General features: G+C 35.4%; 1 protein-coding gene across 1 annotated transcript in view; it reads right to left on the minus strand.

Moving 5' to 3' along the window:
* Positions 1–3182: 3182 nt before the first annotated feature.
* The window catches only part of LOC137392718 (uncharacterized), a 329168-nt gene continuing 318342 nt past the window's right edge, over positions 3183–14008 (minus strand). The window contains exon 6 of the transcript XR_010978233.1: positions 3183–3202. The gene's annotated coding sequence lies outside the window, so the exon portion shown is untranslated. The remainder of the gene's footprint in view (positions 3203–14008) is intronic.

Genomic DNA, 14008 nt, shown 5'->3' on the forward strand with positions numbered 1-14008 from the left:
TGTTCTGAGCAAATGAATTAAATTAGGACACGAAATAAATGTAAATGTGAAATAAATAGCAAGTATGTAACCTAAAAACATGATTTGGTAACGATACCATTAATAAAAACTGCAAAAAATAAATAAACGCCGTAGACAATGTAACATTCCATAGACGCAATGTATCAATTAATACGTCATTTAGTGTGTGCAATCGAGAAAAAGCTATGCGATATATGATAAGGGCAATAGAATATTAAGGACTGTGTAGTTCAGTGATTAAACGCATGGTCAGGAACTCATGGTTGTAATCTCTGCGAGTTAAAATCCAGCACAAAAAGAGCTTTTCACTCTAACATTTTAATAGCTGTAGGTGGGCATGCCGATGTACAGAATCACAGATCACAGAATAGCAGACACACTTATATATATATATATATATATATATATATATATATATATATATATATATATATTTCTCAAAGTCCGTCTGACATTCTGGCTATAGATACCGCTATAACCCGCTGATTATTTTACCGATGCGATCACGCATTACGTTGCCCCTGTTAGAAAAATATTTTTCGTAAGGTTCAAAATTATATCTAGGGTTAAGGCCAATTCTTTCCATGCGGACACTTACATTGCTTTCGTGAGAAGAGTCGCCATAGAATACGAGTGTCTCCGTATTCAAAATTTTAATGGATAGCTTGTGATGGCACAGTAACCTTTGTTATACACACGGACTTCTATGCAAGAACTGTTATTATTAATTCTGCATATTCAGGATTTTAATTTTGTTTTCACAGTTCGCATTGATTGTATCATTACCGTAGCAAAACCGACTTGATTCAGCTAGTACTTGCTAATTATTTTACGTTTACATCTAAACCTCTTTAAAGGTGTTTTATTTTTTTGTAATTTATTTGACCTGCACGAAGCATATTCCTCATGATATGAGGAAATGAGTTTAAAAGTTGCTTAACAAAGTTTGAAAACCTTTACAGCTGTTTTTATTTTCTATTAACTTATTTCAACTAACAATTTTCTCATGATATGTAGTTTAAAAGTTACAATGGCAAATGTTTTTATATGTTGAATAAAAATCAATTTTCTGACCAAAGACCTTTTATTACCCTGGCAACACCGGATAGTATAGTTAGTATCCTATAAATTTGCAAATTTATAAGTTTAATAATAATAATAATTTAGCAAATGCTACAAACATGTATTCAAGAACAAGTGACATGAACAAACAATAATTATAATACACACAGAAACAAAAATTAACGCTTTTAAAACAAAAATATTTGCATCATTTGCTCGGCAGGTTGCATTATGATTGTTGCTTTCATATAAAACCATTTTAGCATCTTTTAGCTGCTCAATACCTTCCGCAGTGTCTGCTGACCTGAACTTTTTTTTTCTACATTTCTGAACTAATTAATATTAATGTTTAAACGATTTTTTTAGCAGAGCACAACTTTTACGCATCGCTACACACATTTGAAATACATTTCACGAAAATAATGATAAACTTTCAGCAGGATGAGCACTCCAAGGATGAGCACAAGTCATCCAAAACATCATAACCGCAAAAATGCTTTTTACATACATCGAAGTATCAAGACTGCGTTAAAAAAGAAACTACTATTAGCCTGAAACAATGATTAATTATTTCTATGGTCTTGCTTTCAGAGTTTTAATAAAAAAACCATGAAAACTTGGAGTTGGAAAACGGTCTTCGCTACGAACAGAAACACCGAGAAAATTAATTGTGATTGATGTAATCGAATCATTATTACTACGGTTTTGTAAACACTTTTCTACCGATCACTTGCTTTTATGGGTTCATAAATACATGTACCAAGAATGTCAAATAGAGGCAGTCAAATAGAAGTGGCGTTCAAGTTTAAATAGAAGCAGTGTTCAAATAGAGGTGGCGTTCCAATAAAGGTTTTACAGTATATTGTTTATTTGGACAACTATTGAACCAAAACAGCAGTTTTCAATAGCGAATCAACTTTTCATTTGTTAAAAATATTAGGACTCATACACAGTAGCCATAACCAGACGTTGATTGTCTTACAATTAATGCTTATACACAAATATGGAACAGACATTGGTAGATCAGGGGGTAGAAATGAGTTAACCAAGAGAGTGAGAGCAGAGAGTTCAAGATGATAAAAAGGAAGTTATGTCAGGTCGAGAGGATCCACAATAGAGGATGGTTCTGATGGTTACAGAGATGTGTAGGTGGTGTCAGTTCCTTGCTGCCTCACCACTTACCTAAATCTACCTAGGTCAGCTAGAGTTAGTAATGACTGTATTTATGCTGTCAGAGAGAGCAACTGCTGAAGAATTGTTGCTGTACTTCATGCAGTGATATAAAGTATCGCTGTCAATATTGTTATCATACCAGAAAAGTCTGCTGTTATCATGTAGACAAGCTAGTGCGATACGGAGACACAGTTGAAAACTAAAACAGTCTAAAATAAGATTTTCAATGAACAGAAGAAAAAAAAGTTTCATAAAAGTATATTTTAGTTATAATAACACATAAACCGCAACAAGGCAATCTGACTGTCTAATTAAAATACGCTATATCCATCATCCTAGTTCTTACCTCATTTGTTTCTTCTCCTGACATGACTGGCAGCAGTTAGTGTTACACAGGCTGCTCATATGTTGAACCTCTGGATGTAGATACAGTTTAACTGTAGTTGAGTTTATCACAGATTAGGACTCCTATTAACAGGTCTTGTCAGTTGCTCAGTTCGAGTGTCAATGTGAGGGCTTTATTATCACAGTTGTCAGTCGCTCCGAGCAAAGCTGAGCATCTATTGTGATTGGTATTTCACATGAGACAAGCAACATGCGAACCACATAACCTAAATGCAAATCAATCCTAAACAGTCAGAGTGAAACGAAAATACATGATATATAAACATACTAATCATGAATGCAGTTTGCACTTATGCGCTTATGCGCGTTTGTTCTATGGGTTATTCCATCAAGTGACGTGTGAGCTACTTTGTTGCACGGTGTCTGTTAATTTAGTGAGTGATCGGTCACGGTGTGAAAGGCTAAGACATTAATCATCACTATGAATGGAGAGTCTCTAATGAGGAACTTACAGTATGATGTTATTGGCAGGTGGTATATCAATATGCACTGTATAGTCTAGAAATTGAATTGTAGAATTTCTAGGACAGACATTTAATGTCTAAAGCAAAATGTATATTTAATAGCTGTGCGATATCTTAAAGATTACAAATGTTGACATGTATACAGTAATAAAGTTTGGTTACCAGTCAGTTTACTTTTTGAAAATCTGTTGTTAAGATCTTTAAAAGCACAAACCGTCCAATCAAAGACATCGTACTACTTTTTAAGTCGTTAAACATATTAGTGTTATATTATGTTAACTCTTGAAAGTTGGAATTAATTTTAAAAGCAATTTTAAAAGTTAACATGGCCATATATAATCTTTCATAGCTTGAGAAGTAATTGATAGTTTTTTAAACTAAAAATTGTATCTTATTCAGCATAAAGTCTCCTTTCTAATGATATATAAAATAGTTACCTATACTAAATTTTTCTATTCCATATTAATGAGAAAAATGGTTTAGAGAAATAATTTCTAAATTGCTCTTAAAATGCAAGAGATTATGGCTATAGGAACCAAAAATAATGTTATACACGTTTTGAAACCTTTTATGTTAGTTATGTACATCATAGTGAGCACTAAAACCGTTCACCATAGTAGCTTTATTACTTTGCACTACAGAAAACATTTATCTATCAAGTACCATGGAGAGTTATGAAAAGTTATGAGTAGGATTGTAGAAGTTGTGTGATCAATGCTCTTTTGTATTTGTTGAAGCTTAAACTGGAGAGGTTCTTTAGGAGTAGTAGCACTGTTAGTATTGCTACAATCTGTGAAAAGAGCAAGTCATGGTGATTCTTGAATACAATAGCTTAAGTTCTGTTAGATTTTAGAGCGGAGAAGCCCTAACACTCTCTGTACCTCATGAAGATAAACAAGTTAGACTTGAGTACAAGGATATTCAACCCCACCATACTATAGATAATATATTTTATCACTAAAGGTACACACATTTAACAATTTCAGTCTAACCTATACTGTAAGTCCTCATGCTCAAGCCGCGTGGCTTGTGCTCACAAACAGATGACTCACAAAGGAAAAAATAACCCTCCAACAAGCCGTCTGTGGTATCTAGCCGCCCTTACCAACAAGCCACATATGCCCACAAACCATGGCTAACGACTGAGGTTTTGTCGTCCTTGACCCCTTCGGGAACGTGAGTGTTGAGACGGGTTTTGCTATACCCCCGTCCTCTTGAAAAAGAAAAACTGTTTTGCACTCAGTTTTGTCCATAGTTTCTGCTTTGATGTCAGCAGGTATTAACACACTCCCAACCACTGTCTCTCACTCGTGTATCACAAATTCATCTCGTCTTAGAGCGATAATTTCTTTTTTAGTCTAAAGTGTTCCATAAACATGACCTTGAAAATAAACGATTAGGTCGCCAAAACCCCCGTACATGAAAGTGTATCATAAATGCGGTTCTATGGTTATAGCGCAGGAGATGAGCAAAGACCGCATTTATTGAGAAGCAGCCCTGAGCCTCATGTAAGTTTCAAAAGAATGACCTTAAGCCGTGGTCTATGGCCTTGAACTAGAAGCCACACCCAACGACAAGCCGCGCGGCTTGAGCATGAGGACTTACGGTACTGATTGTACTGGTATATTCTGTGAGTAGAGAAAGTCATGATGACTCTTATATTGTGCTATTGGTTGACTCTATTGTATAACTCTGACAGCAGTCAGCGGTTACAGGAAGTAGCATTCAATTGGCAAGTACCTCATCTCCTCAGTCAGCAGACTGACCAGACAGAATTATAAATTAGCCAGGTTTCACTTCATGACATGTAGTCTTACCAACACAGGGATAATTTCTCTTGTAAACATTTGAGAATGACAATTTACCTGCAGTATGTTGATATTTTTTGTAGCTAGACAAGTATCCTTCAAGGATATAATATTTATTATACACAATGTGTACAAATCCAATAGTAAAAATGTGTATATATTAGCATATGTCGAATTATAACTGAATACACTCTTTGTTTATTGATATTATACACTGATACGTAGTCAGTCAGACACTCCATCTACCCTGATATTAGTCTGGTGAATCACATCAATTGATCTGATGAAGAACTCACTTCCTGATACGGCTACAATATGTTCTTGATAGCTCTCTAACTTTATTGGTATACATTCTATATACTAGAAATTCCACTGTCATACAGCCCACGACCAAAGAGATGGCCAGAGATATTGGCAAAAAATAAAGGGTACTAATGGTTGAGAAATGCAATATTAGCAATCAAATGGCTCTGCAGTGCAATAGGATAACTGCAATGGTAGCTGTAATGTACTGGGTGTGGGTGTTATTACATACAACAATAAGCAATAATGAATGGAAAAGATGTTTATATTTTCCCCCTGCAACAGGAGAAATGCAATATTGGCCAATATTAGAAGTAAAATGCACTGATATTCTTAGAATAATCAATTTTATTAATATAGTAATAATAGAAAACCAATACACAATTTTGTTTACATTTCAAAACGACATAGGTAGCAATATCGAGAAGTTGTGGTATTTATATAGGTTTTTAGGAAATTTATTTAAAAATTGTTTGGTCATGACAAACAACAACAATGAAAGGAAAATATTACACGTTTATATATCTCCCTTGCAATAGGAGAAATGCAATGTTGGCCAATATTATAAGTAAAATGCACTGATATTATTAAAATAACCAATATTGTTAATATAGTAATACAGCAATAATAGAAAACCTATGAGCGTTCACGCGTCTGGAAGATTTCTGCAAACTGCAGCAAAATAAAAGCTGTTATAAAAGTGTTATAAAGCTGTAGGCCTAATTTACTGTAATGTATGTAATTCAACAACAAGAAAAAAATATGTTTATTATAACTCTGAAATGCAAAATTAGAAGTAAAATGGCAAGCTACTGTGTACTATACACAGTTTGAAAGTTGGTTGCGTTGAATGTATAATGGTTTTGATAAGCGATCTTTAACAGAAAGCCAGTTGGAGCATTCACGCGTCTAAAACTGTAGCAAAATAAAAAATTTTCTCGTCATGAAGGGGCGTTGTAGTTCGGCCCTAGCTAGTACATAAGTTGTAAAGAATGTCGGCTAACGTTTTAAATAATGAAACCTTCGGTGATTGGACAAAAAACACAGGCTGATAAACTGTGTACCACAATTTCGTACCTGTAAATCGGTCTACGCCTCAAACGGTTTACGTTTATTACAGAAACCTTCGAATAAATTCGATTACACGTACAAAATGCCATAGACTGATGAAATGAGCACGGTTTTCTCGTGAAATGCACACTGCTAAATAGTTCTACTATCTGTCGCACGGCTTTATTGGCGTTTCAATTTTCGGTCTTAACTTTTATTAAACCGAGCTTTTCAAGCATTTTGTAGTAATTTTCGTCCAAATTAATCTGTCTATTTAGGTATAATCCGATTAGATGGGTAAGTTCAAAGATAATACCGACGGTTTACAAAGACTTGGTAACATATTCAAATAGGTTTAAATGTGTTTTGTATCGTTAATATACGTTAACGACTTTAAATTCCGATGCTTAAACTTGTTGATGAAATTTCTAGCCAAGGGTTCGTCTCATTGTTGATGAATAATTTTCGTAAGTTGTGTGCACACGCATTTATCATAAAAACTCCCACACTTCGCTCCGCTCGTTTGCTCGTGGGATAAATATCAAGTTACACATGTATGTGTAGACTTTCTTATGTATTGTCTAATTCTGTCATATCTCTGCTGACAGCAGCTTGGGCAGCATCTCTACTGCCTTCTATAATGGCTGATCCAGCACCAGCCACACTATGGCTACTGTTCATATCTCCTTCTAGACTGTCGTGGGTACTGTTTCTGTCAAGTTCTTCATCCTCATCACTAGAAAGTTCAGCCGGGTGTTGCTGACAAGGATTATACCTTTGCAAGTCGTCTACCTGTATACATAAAAACCCCTATCTGATATCATTCCACTATAGAATAGATACATTTCTAAGGCTTATCGTGATGTTAGTAGGCTTACTCTTTCACTGGTTTTTAAAATTTGTGCACACAGGATATCAAAAAAGGAATTTCTCAGTAGATCTCTAGCTGTTCGTGTGCACAGGAAACAAGGACTCAGAAAAATTCAACCTTTTCTAAAATATATTTTGTAACAGATTAGCTGTATGGCTACAAGATTACCATACTAAAGACAAGTATGTTGGTGCTGGTTTAGAGAGTTGGTGAACCAATTGTAGGATCTTTTAAAGTCGAGTCTAGTTTTTACCTTTTTGAAACTTTTAGACAGGTATAACTAAAACCATACCAATGAATCTATTGTCTTTCTATAAAAACAAACCAACCATGCTTGATTGTTTGATCTGCTTGAGTTGCCTTGACCAAACAATTTCATTGGCCACTTGCTGACTGCTGCATGTACTTACTATTTATCAATAGAGAACATAGTTGCATAGTTATGAGCATGCTCTAGCAGCAGTATCCAAACATTTACCAGTTTGTTCTAAAGACTTATGTATTATGTAATAACAACAGTATTTGAAGTGCGGATTACTCCAAAGTTTTATACTGATTAGGCATAACAGTAAGGCCAAGTATGTAATTCACTTTTTCTATATTGGTATCAATAATGCTAAAGACATCATGTGCATTGCACAAGTATTACACAAAAAGACGTAACTCCATATTGCAAATCTTTACTATGATAAGATCAGTCTTCATCTGTTTGCCGCCGCACATAGAGCATTAGTAAGAGATTATACCTCATACGAAAAGCAAAGCCAGATATTCAACTTCTCAGCCAAGCATGCTACCATTCCCACCATTCAACCACCTTCACACATCTAAGGACAGGTATGCAGCTAGTTAATACACACGGATTATCCCTCACGGCCACATGGAACTACCAGCGTAGTGCGTACTACTATATATAATTAACAACAACTGTCAGCATCGCTGTTAGACGCAACGAAATTAACTGAGTTTTTTTGTTTAATTTTTGCTAAGTTCCCAAATTTACACAGAGCCTGGTTTACATTGGTAGCTGTTCACATGTAAGATGCATAGGATACAAAGAAAAATACATGTATCTAAGCAAACATGAACCAACACACACGATACAACCAACATGCTATCTTAGCACCTAATACCAACCTTCGACACAGATGCAGTCAGCTACTAGCAACGGGGCCTACTACAAACCACCCAACTCTGTACCTTCCTTTACCCTAATCAAGGTACAGACTATTATAGTTCACCAACTACTTTGGAGGTTTAAGATTATTAGACTTTCGGCACTGAATCTGTAGCCATAACACACCTCCTACTCATAGGAAATACATACTTACTCTAAATCTGTCACAAAATATATCAATAAGAGAAAGAGTGAGAAAGAAGAATAATACTAACATAGGGTGAACTTGATGATAATTCTATTACCTTGAATCCTCATGCTGTTCCTTACCTCAAAACTTTCCTCACTTCTAGAGTCATTTATTGGATACTGTGTGCTGCCAACCTCTGACATCACTGACAGCAGTTAATGTTACTCAGACAGCTAATGTGTTGAGTGTAGATATTGTGGAGCAGAAGTTAAGATGGTCTCACGGCTAGACTTCTGTTCACTTGCTCTGTCATCTGCTTATTAAATGAAACTTGTGAGCTAGGAAATTTCTAGTAGCTAGGAAAAAATGTTGTAGACTCACGACAGGGCCACAGAACCCCTTATAAACAGAATGAACGGGGCGTAGATGACATGCCCGTTGTACCAGGTGCAAGGACAAAATACTGGCTAAGGGCTGATAAAGGAAATACTACAATAGAGCCAACCAAATACATTAAGGCAGTCGCGCATATGCGCTCTTTTAATAAGACGTTTTTAACTTGATAAGTATTTGTAACTGCATAAAGGATATTCTAAGATTCTATTGAAACAATTATTGACAATTGTACACTAATACAAATCAGTGAGCCAGTCAATCACAACACACCCTGCTTTCCTGTTAACCAACTTAGTGCACATTTCTAGCCAGTCAGTTACAAATGAGTGGCTAGCAATGTGCACTAAGTTGGTTAACAGGAAAGCATTGATATTTTTTCCCTCTCAAACTATTATTGTTGGAGTCGAGACTTTCTGTTGTACAGTTGTACAGACTCTCTGTTGTACAGTTGTACAGACTCTCTGTTGGACAGTTGTACAGTCTCTCTGTACCTAATGAAACTAGACAAGTTAGACTTGAGTACAAGTGTATTGGAACCCACCCTAATGTAGATAATGTATATGATCATTGAAGGTACACACATTTAACAATCTCAGTCTAATCTATACTCATAGTACTGATATACTTTGTGGAGAGGGGAAAGCATGGTGACTCATACACTATGCTGTTGGTTCACTCTATTGTATAACGGTGACAGCAGTCAGTTGTTATAGAAAAAAGTATTAAATATTCAGCAACCTCATCTTCTCAGTCAGCAGTCAGCAGTCAGCAGACTGAACTAGAGTTGAAAATTAACCGACCCTTACTTTATGACATGTAGCCTTACTGTGATCGAGATAAGTTTTTATTGCAAACATTTTGAGACTATCAACTTACCTTTAGATTTATTTTTACTAAAGATGTGTTATTTAACTACATATATTTTATTAAAACCAAATAGTAAAAATCAAATAGTAAACTGGGTGTATATATTAGCATATGTTTATTTACAACTGAATATACACTGTATTTATTGATGTTATATACTGATATGTAGTCAGTGCAACACTCCATCTACCCTGATGTTAGTCTGGTGAATCACATCAATTGAGAAACTGAAGAAATGACTTCCTGATACGACTACAAAAACTTCTTAATAGCGAGCTCTCTAACTTCATTGGTTTTTATTGTATATCTAAATATCAAGTTATACATGTATGAGAAGACTTTCACCATTTTATCTTGAAAAACACATTATCTCTCTATGTTTTTTATATATTTCTTATATATATAAAATAATTATATTCTCTTTTACTAATCATATACCTTTAAAATAGTTTAGGAATAGCTGTATTGCGCTGTACATGGCAAAATAGTCAGCATAAATATATAAAAGTGAGATAAATTCTATATAAAATGTAGCGTAATACAAAGAGTAAATGGATAATAATATTTAACATCTAATCATACCTATAGCTCAAAAACCTGTTAATATGTATTCTCTACTTCTGTAATATCTCCTCTGACAGCAGCTCTGGCAGCATCTATACTTCCCTCTCTATTGGCTGATCCAGCATCACTCGCACTAAGGCTATTGTTCACATCACCTTCTTGACTATCATAGTGACTACTTCTGTCAGGTTCCTCCTCCTCATCGCTAGAGAGGTCAGCAGGGTGCTGCTGACAGCAATTATATTTTTGGCGAACTTCTACCTTTAGACATAAATATTACTATCTGAAATTATTCCACTATAAAGTAGATACATCTTCAAGGTTTGTTATAATGTTATTACTCCTCCACTGAGTTTGAGGATTTGGGTATACAAGATATAGATAGAGGAGATTGTCGGTATTTTTCTGGCTGCTCATTTTCATTTTCACAGGAAACCAAAACTGAGGAAATTCAACTTTCTCTAAAATATATTGTTGTAACAGATTAATTGTACAGTTACAAGATTAACATTGTGAATATAAGTATGTTGTTGTTTGTTAAGAAAAGTGGAACACCAAGTGTAGAATCTTTTTAGTCTACTTTTTCCCTTCTAAAAATATTAGAACTCATACAGAGCAGCCTTAAGCTAGTGGCTGTATTACATATGAGTTGTAATTATCAACAATAAGATGTCATATGTCTTCACTTAGATACACATTACATGTTTAACACACGTACAAACACATAGCAGGCCTACCCAGAGCACACCTTACATACACATTACATGTTCTACATACATACAAACACATGGCAGGATTACCCAGAGTTCACCTCAAATAGAGTGTATTTAATTAGACTGACTTTAGTGTGATTCTATAGTGATTAACCTTGATAAACTTTATTTATTATTAAATATAGTTGAATTTATATCCATGCATCATTTAATAAAATACAGGTAGGTAAATGAGAGACAGCTGGAACAGGGATAAAGTGGGGGCTGTGTAAAATTTTGGAATTGTTCTTCTTTTTCATAATTTCCGAGTTGGAACTTCAACAGGAAAGCATGTGTTCCATCCACTAAACTGAATTTACGAATCTGGTGCAAACTGTAAGGAGGCCCAGAAGCAACCAGTTTAAGCCGAACGACCAGTGTTAAAAAATGTAACCACCTGTTTACCAATCTTGAGAGTGTGTTAGCGAAGACCAAGTTTTCAGCGGTAGACATCTGGAATGGTGACGAAACTGCCCCAACCACCGTACATGAACCCCCAAGATACTAGCTGAGAAGAACATCAAACAAGTAGGAAGGGAAACATCTTTCGAAAGGAAGGACATTGGTAACAATGGATGGATGCATAAACACCCAAGGAGGATATATTTCTATATACCTGACGATGCCTAGAATTAATTTTAAAGAACACAGGAGACACTTGAACATTCTGGCTTTGCATCCCTTTAGATGGATTAATTAAAACATATTTCATAAATAGTTGAAGCATTTTGTAAAATATGGAAAATGTTCCAAAAGATATTCAGCCTTGCTGTCATTGAATAACCATTTCCACCATATTTTTATTCCTGCTATCGATTATGCCAAAAAATATGGAATTACATGTACATTATTGACATTTTCCACATATCGTAGCCAAGAACAACATCCACTCGACAGTGCAATGTATGGGACACAAAAGAACTATTATAATGATGCATGCATGAGTGGATGCTGAACAACAAGCACGAGTGCATGCTTCATTTCTGGTAGGGCGATATTTGTTCATGAAATTATAGCATAGCACTACTCCGCACAAGCTTTCACAAAGCTTTCCTGCAAACAACTTGTCAGGCTCTTGTGTATCAGGACTTGCCCCATGCAATCCAAATATTTTTTGTGATAGCGAGTTCTTACCATGTGCTGCCACTGACCAAGCTGAACCAGCATTCGATGATGCCTTAATTTTCCTTGGTCAACGGCAATTTGGTGCCAATTCCTCCAACTTTACCATCAACACTAGCTGCTAAGTCAAGTTTAGAAGATGTGATTACTTCCTGCTATGTCTTATCTTAGATACAAACTCAGAGCAGAGTAACACCAAATACTACTTCTCCACAGATATGACTATGTCGGAAGGCAGCTCGGAGAAGGAATGATAGGAAGATAAATACAATCAGTTATCCTAACAAATGCACTAGTGAAAAACCAACTTCTATAGGAGATGACAAAGAAAGAGAATTCCAAGAGACAGCTACATCTGAACATGCCGAACTTGGCAAGGAATAACGATGGAAAAAATTAGAAAGACTTGGCCACGCAGTTAGAAAGAGAAAAACATATGAGTAGTTCGCAATTAATCCATAAAGATGTTACTGATAACCAACGTACAACTGTAGGTGATTGCGCGCTAGTGAATTACACTTGCAAGAAGAAACTGGTAAAGCATTTTGTAGTTGTGGTGGAGATGAATCGAGTTGGTTTACTCTGGATGGTTTCATCCTTTAAAACTGTGTCTAACAAACACTCGACATTAAATTGTTAAGCCTAAACCAAAAGATATATAGGAAGTGGCTGGAAGTGGCATTGTGCTCCATTTACCACTTCAGTGTCAAACTGGTCGTACTAGTCGGCTAGCTTAAATAATAATATTTCCGTAGATATGTCAGAAAACTTGTGATCACCGACGCAAAACATTTGTTGCAAATAATATGTTTCACTGTATTTCAACCTATGTAATAAAGTCATTTTATCTGTAAATGGTTGTGAGAGTGTCAAATAAACATTTTAAAACTATTTAAAATATAAGTTATTTATCACAATAATAGTTATTCTTTGTGTTAGTATATTATATATTCTCAGAATGCCCCACCACTGTCCCATTTGAGCTCGGGTATGGGGCACCAGGGGACAGCTGACAAAGCTATAAAATGCGCTTATAAGACTTTACTATCATTTACTCCATACATTTTTTGCTTTTGATATAAGTTGGAAACATATATTAGTGTGAGTCAATCGCAAGTTTTACTCAGTAAATTTAAAAACATGCCAGGGAGAACTAAAAGAATTAATTTTGTCCCAGATAGCCCCCCTTTCTCTACATTTATTTCATCTTTAAAAGGTGCTGCCAGAAAAATCTGATATTGTTATGCAGACAAGTTAAAGCAAAACAAAGAAACAGTTGAAAACTAAAACTGTCTAAAATAAGATGCTCAAAGTGTAGAGTCAGATATAACGGTGTCAAAAAAATGTTTAGCATACAATTAAAAAGCATGAATCACAACTGGACAATCTGACTGTCTAATTAAAATGCATTATATCCATCATCCTAGTTCCTACCTCATCTGTTTCCTCTTCTAACATGACTGGCAGAAGTTAGTGTTACACAGGCAGCTGATATGTTGCACCTCTGAGCGTAGATACAGTTTAACTGTAGTTGAGTTTATCACGGAGCAGGACTCCTATTAACAGGTCTTGTCAGCTGCTTAGTCTCAGTACAACTGCTAATAGTATTATCAGGGTTATCAAGAAGGATTACTTTTTTATGGATTTTTTTTAAAGGATTTTTTACGCTTTTACGCTTTTACTAAGGAGAAATTCTGTCCGCTAACGCTTGTACAAACTTCGACTGATTCCGCGTTCAGTGTTCCGCATTCAGCTGATTGGTCATTCACAATTAAAATCCTTCTCTTAAACAAAACAGTCATCACACATGCACCTGCATAATCGTGTCTTAGCTGAGTTTGTC

Source organism: Watersipora subatra, chromosome 4, assembly GCF_963576615.1.
Source record: "Watersipora subatra chromosome 4, tzWatSuba1.1, whole genome shotgun sequence".
Lineage (NCBI taxonomy): Eukaryota > Metazoa > Bryozoa > Gymnolaemata > Cheilostomatida > Watersiporidae > Watersipora > Watersipora subatra.